This window comes from Muntiacus reevesi, chromosome 10 (assembly GCF_963930625.1).
Source record: "Muntiacus reevesi chromosome 10, mMunRee1.1, whole genome shotgun sequence".
NCBI classification, from domain to species: domain Eukaryota; kingdom Metazoa; phylum Chordata; class Mammalia; order Artiodactyla; family Cervidae; genus Muntiacus; species Muntiacus reevesi.
In genome coordinates this window covers 68,142,087-68,147,845 of record NC_089258.1, presented here as the reverse complement: position 1 = coordinate 68,147,845, position 5,759 = coordinate 68,142,087, and positions in this window count along the sequence as shown.

Here is a 5,759-nt window from a genome sequence, read left to right as displayed (position 1 = left end):
TCCTCAGTGCCCCCTGCAGCAGCTGTAACTTGTAGTTACATTGTAATTCGATGGTTCCTAGCTGTATTTCTTGGCAAGAACTTGCCTCATTTGGAGAGGAGAGCCTCCAACTCTGCAGAGTCCAGAGCTATGAGGACAGGGAGACAAACTCCCCAGTGGGTAATAATGATGAAAGAGAGCAGAGCTTGTCACCCCCAAAATGTACCGTTTTGGCATATGAATTATTTTGAATTAAAGTTATTTAAAAAACAGCCAGCACACAAAGGACATTCTGATCCTCCTTTGTCCCCTGAAAGTAAGAAATAAATCTCATGTGAAGTTACTCTCTGCACCAGGACGGTAGCAGGCATCTTTATCATCAGAGTAGGGAATTCAAGGCACAAAAGGCTGTATATCTTGTCACTTCTTCAATAATATGCTACCCCAAGTACAAACCCCTTTGTTCAGTCGATTTATCACAAATGGATTGTTTGTTTAAAAGGTATAAAAGTTGCCTGCTTTGGTTACTTTTTGCAGTCTTCTATTTTTATGGACTTCAAAATGTATGAAATTCAGTTCATTTTTTTCCCCCTGCTAATCTGTCCTGTGTCAATTTAATTATCAGACCAGTCAAAGAACCTAGAAGGGAAGAAGGGAAAAATTTTCTTCCCTTAAAGACCCTGATCCTGAGAAAGACTGAGGGCAGGAGGAGAAGGAGACGACAGAGGACAAGATGGTTGGATGACCATCAACTCAATGGACCTGTCTCAGCAAACTCCGGGAGATAGTGAAGGACAGGCAAGCCTGGCGTGCTGCAGTTCATGGGGTCGCAAAGAGTTGGACACGACTGAACAACAACAGTTTTGGTGCCCAACTTGGGACTCTCCACAGACTGGTTTTATTTGCTCTGGGCCTGCTGAGAGATCCTGGGACCTCTGAAAAACACCGGCAGAAGGTAAGAATTCTTACCACGTCAGTCTCCTGGATCTGTGCCTAAGGATGTGTTGGAAGTGAGCACGTGAGAGTCCTTTTCGTTTTCTTAAGTTTAGATGAGCAGAAAATATTTGTGTGAACTGGTTACTTGGGTACAGCAACTCTGGTAGAGATTTGTGATGAGTGCACCTGTTTTCTATGGATCCCTTTCCTCCCCAGAGATGGTCATTGTTTTCTTTTGTCTCTCTAATGTCGTTTGTCATAAGGAAGAAAACCATAGGGTGGAACACGGGTGTAGGTCCTGTAAGTCTGTTACTCAAGGCAGCCTCACAGGCGGGTGAGTTCACAGTTGTCACCCGACCAGCATCTACTTAGACAAATTTGGCTGTGGGTCACCTGTGCAAAAACCAGAGGAGATTTTCCTTTCATCTTGTTCTTTGTCCTGAGAGCTTGGCTTTGTGGCCAATGAGGATATACTTTCTGGTCTCCATCAGCTGGAATATGCAAGTGCTGGCTTGCCTTCAGTGGTCAAACACACTGGAATTCTGAGACACAAGTTTGCAAGCAGCGTTCTTGTTGTGCCAACTCAAAGGGGAATTTGTCAGAAGGGGTCCCAGACCCAAAGGGACTGTCAGCTTTAAAAAAAAAAGAAAAAGCACAATGTCAGAGTTGTGAGTTAAGTTTTATTGGGGGGTAAATGAGGACTATAAGTTTTAGAAACTGCTCCAAAGAGGTGGTGGGAGGTCAGTATACACATGATTTTGGTGAAGAGGGAGTATATACGTGCAATCAAGCACATATTTTTTTTTTTTTGCCCAGGTTTCTGCTAGTCTCATGGAGGTCACTGCTAATCATAAGGAGCACATGCCACCACAAAGGATTTTAGTGCTTCTCTAGATATGAGGAGATGCAAGAATTGGGCTTATAAAATCATCTCCTGAAAATATCTATCTGAAGACTGGTTCTGGAGATTTTTCCCAGAGCACAGAGTGCCTTATTCCTGATCTTCACCATCAACTCCTTTCAGGGGGTGTTGAAGACCAGCCGCTGCAGTGGGTTCATGATTTAATCTTTGTAGAGGTAGATGGCAAGTGCCAATTTGTAGTTGATGGGACCTTGGTCATTTCAGCCTTCATTGTCTTGTTATTTCTGGAAAAGCCCCATTCCAGCAGCTCCTGTCCAGGATCACAGAGTAGCAGCCTTGTGGTCAGTCATGTGAGACCCAAGACCCTGTTTGCACTCCATCTGTCTTACTGCCTATGACAAGGGAGGTTTTTGATTTCTTGGTCTAAGTCTGGGAATGAATTTTCGGGGTCTTGCAAGGACTGCATGTTTTGCACTCTCCTTTGGGACAGCTCTTGTGTTCATGGTTGAGCCATAAAAAGGCTTATTGGTTTGAGTTACTATGGAGATTACTGTAAGATCTTACTATCAATGATTGGCTGACGAATCCTTTGAATTGGCTATATTTGAAAGAAAAAAGCAATTTTTGAGAGTGCTCATCCTAAACAATTATCTTACTGATACTTATGCAAAGACCAAATTAAAAAGAGTTCAGAAAAGACTATAAAGGCTAACTTGAGGGAATCCCTTCACAAGCTGAAAGAACAGAAATTAGATTTAGAACAAAAATTAAAGTTGACATCCAAAATAAATTCCAGCATCATCTATTAGCAAATTCTCAAAACTCCCCCATCATCCCCCAGAAAATCCCTTAAACACCCAGCTGTCTGTTAATTTCTCTACAAGATTTACAGATAACCCTTCAGCCTGCTCTTTACACCCAGGGTATTCAGGTGCCAAGTGTAAATGATTAAAGCCAGAGAATGATTTTAGTAAAAGCACCTGGGAAGGTCAGTAAGGCTTGCTTTTGCTGTCTTGTACAACTCCTGCTCTCCTAGGCTCTAAATCTGATTCTGCAAGCATCGGTCCTTCTCATGCAATATCCTTTACAGATGTATCTTTGACCCCCCCACCATCAAGAATTTATATACCCTGGTTGGACAGTGACAGACCTTTTAAATTATAAAGCCCTTTTCCCTCCAGTTTCGGAAGATCCTACCAAATTTAGAGGAATTAGAAAGATTAGTGGTCACTCAAAAGCCCTTTCACGGAGGAGACCAATGACCAAAGTTTCTCCCACGCCTTCCTACAAATTATCAGGAAATGGAACAGCTAGATGTTCAGGGGCTAATAGAAGCCATAAAAGAGGCTTTCCCCCCTAAGATGAGCTGGTCTAAGGTTGAATTGTGCACTCAGAAAGAACATCCACAAGTCTTTGTTGAACGCTTTGTACAGACTATTCAAAGGAATACTGCACTAAACCATGAAGCTCCAGAACATAGAAATTTTTTCATTTCTGCTTTAGTAGGAAATTTTCTCTGAAGTATAAAAAGACAAATTCAAAATAGTGTGGTTGAGTGGGCAAGTCAAACTGTTAGCATGGTCATGGAAGCAGCTACCCAATTCAGGAAGGTAGCTTGCAGGAATGCAAGAGAAAACAGAAGTTAAAATAAAAAATCCTTGAATTGCCAGTTGAATCTTTAGAGAAACCAAAGTCCAACTCTGAGAACAGCACAGAGTCCACTCAGACCCTTTCTTTTTTGCCTTCAGACATCTGCACATATTATAAAAAAAAAAAAAATAGGACATTGGAAATACAATTGTCCTGCACATAAGGAAAAGAAGGAAATTTTTAAATAGTATTTACTGTTGACTTTTGATGACTCCAAAACTCTCAGAAAAAAAAAGAAAGAAAACTTACATTCTTTCTCTATGCATTGAAGACATCTATCTTACCATGTCTGTGAAACATAAACACCCCAGGAGATAATTAAAACATTGCACACAAACACCTGAGATGGGGGGGAGGCACTGAAATATGCACACTGCTATAAAATCTCCTTTGCCCAAACTCTAGTCCATAGCTACTACAAAATTTATCATGGGAAAACACAAATCTCAAAAGTCTTGTCCACAAATAGTAAAAGCTTTAGTCATCTGAGTGGGTAATCTTAACATATTCCAACTGTTATTTATAAACGAGTGAGTTTTATATTGTTGGACCTGATTCATAGCTAAAATTTGGGAATGAAAACTATAGGGTCTCTGCGTCTGTCTATATGTTTTTGTATCTATGGATATATGTTTTATATATGGGATGTTTTTCTACCTCTGAAGGGTATTGCCAAAATTAATTTCTGAAGAGTTCTGTTTAATTGGCTTAAAGACAATCAAGTGCTATATAAATTAAGTATATCCTCAGAAATATAAAAACTAACCCAAATGTTTTTAAGTTCACATGATCTAGAATAATTTTGTTAAATGAAAGTTAGCTTGTTTGGTTTATAGAAATGGGCATATTTTTACAGTTATCAGCATTAAATATAATACTTTTATTCTGCCTAGGTTTATTGAAAGTTAAATAAGTTCATATTGACTCTGTTGTCAAATTTATCAGCAAAAAAATAACTTAAGGTGATGACTAGCTGCTTTGATGTCTCATTAAGTTAGTGGTGCGAACAAGTTTTGATTGGTGGAAATTGTTTTAATTGGTGGGAACAAGTTTGATCAAAAACTGTTTTGATTGGTGGGAACAAGTTTGATTAGTGGGAAGATTGGTGGGAACAAGTAAATTAAATAAATGTAAGTGGGATTAAATTTTTAAATGAACTTTTCAACAATAAGTGTTTTATGGTATGTCTACTGAAATAGTTTCCCAAATCTCTATGATAACGTAGTTTTACTAAGTTAAATGCTGGAAATTCATTGAATATCTGGATCACTTCCAGGTAGGATAAAACACAGGTACATTAATTATGTTGAACATGATTTTTGCTTTTGGTTGCCTATTACAGAGAAACAAAAGTTCGTGGAAGTAGTTTAGTCACTAAGTCGTGTCTGACTCTTGCAACCCCATGGACTGTAGCCTACCAGGCTCCTGTGTCTGTGGGATTTTCCACGCAAGAATATTGGAGTGGATTGCCATTTCCTTGTCCAGGGAATTTTCCCGACCCAGGAATTGAACCCGGGTCTCTTGCATTGCAGGCAAATTCTTCACCTACTGAGCTATGAGGGAAGCCCAAACAAAAGAGACTTGGACTCATTAGTAAAAATGTCTTGTTCCACATTGAAACATTATACTGTGTGAAAGTATATGCATCTAGAAATTATGAAATGCATTCACAAATTTGTCGGTGTAAGGAATGTTTATGTAGCACAGGTCACAGTTGCTTATTTCTTAGTTTTCACTAGAAATTAAGGTTTTAAGGGATAAGATGTATTAATAATAGTCATGGGCTGCAAAGAGACATAGCTGAGTGACTAACACATATACTAGAAATAATAAGGGAAGCAACTCTGTATGCAAAGGAAATAGGATGTGTTTGGGGGTAAGAAAGGTATGAGGTATGGAGGTGCATTTTTGTAAAGAAAAAAGAAATTAACTTACCCAAAAGTCAAACTGGTTATTTCCGAACGAGAAAGAGGAAAGTAAAAGGACAAACTAAGTTAATAGAAAAACTTGGCAGGAGAGAAAGAAAGGGGATTTTACTTTGTGTAACTCAAACTGTCTAAAAATGCAATAAATTTATTATAATAGAATTTAAATAGTGTACTTATGCTTATATAAAGCTAAAACTTAATTTTCTTTCATCTACTGAAAACTCAATGTTTTCTTGGACCACTGGTCAGCTCTTGATAAGATTAGAAAGATTTTCTTTACCTTTTAAGTAATCTGCTTGGAAAGCAAAGATTTTGTCTTACTGAAAAAATTGACTATGCCCCACATTGTCTTTATCAGGTCTTTGATTATCTAAAACCAAGTCTTCTCCATTAAAAGAGCTAAG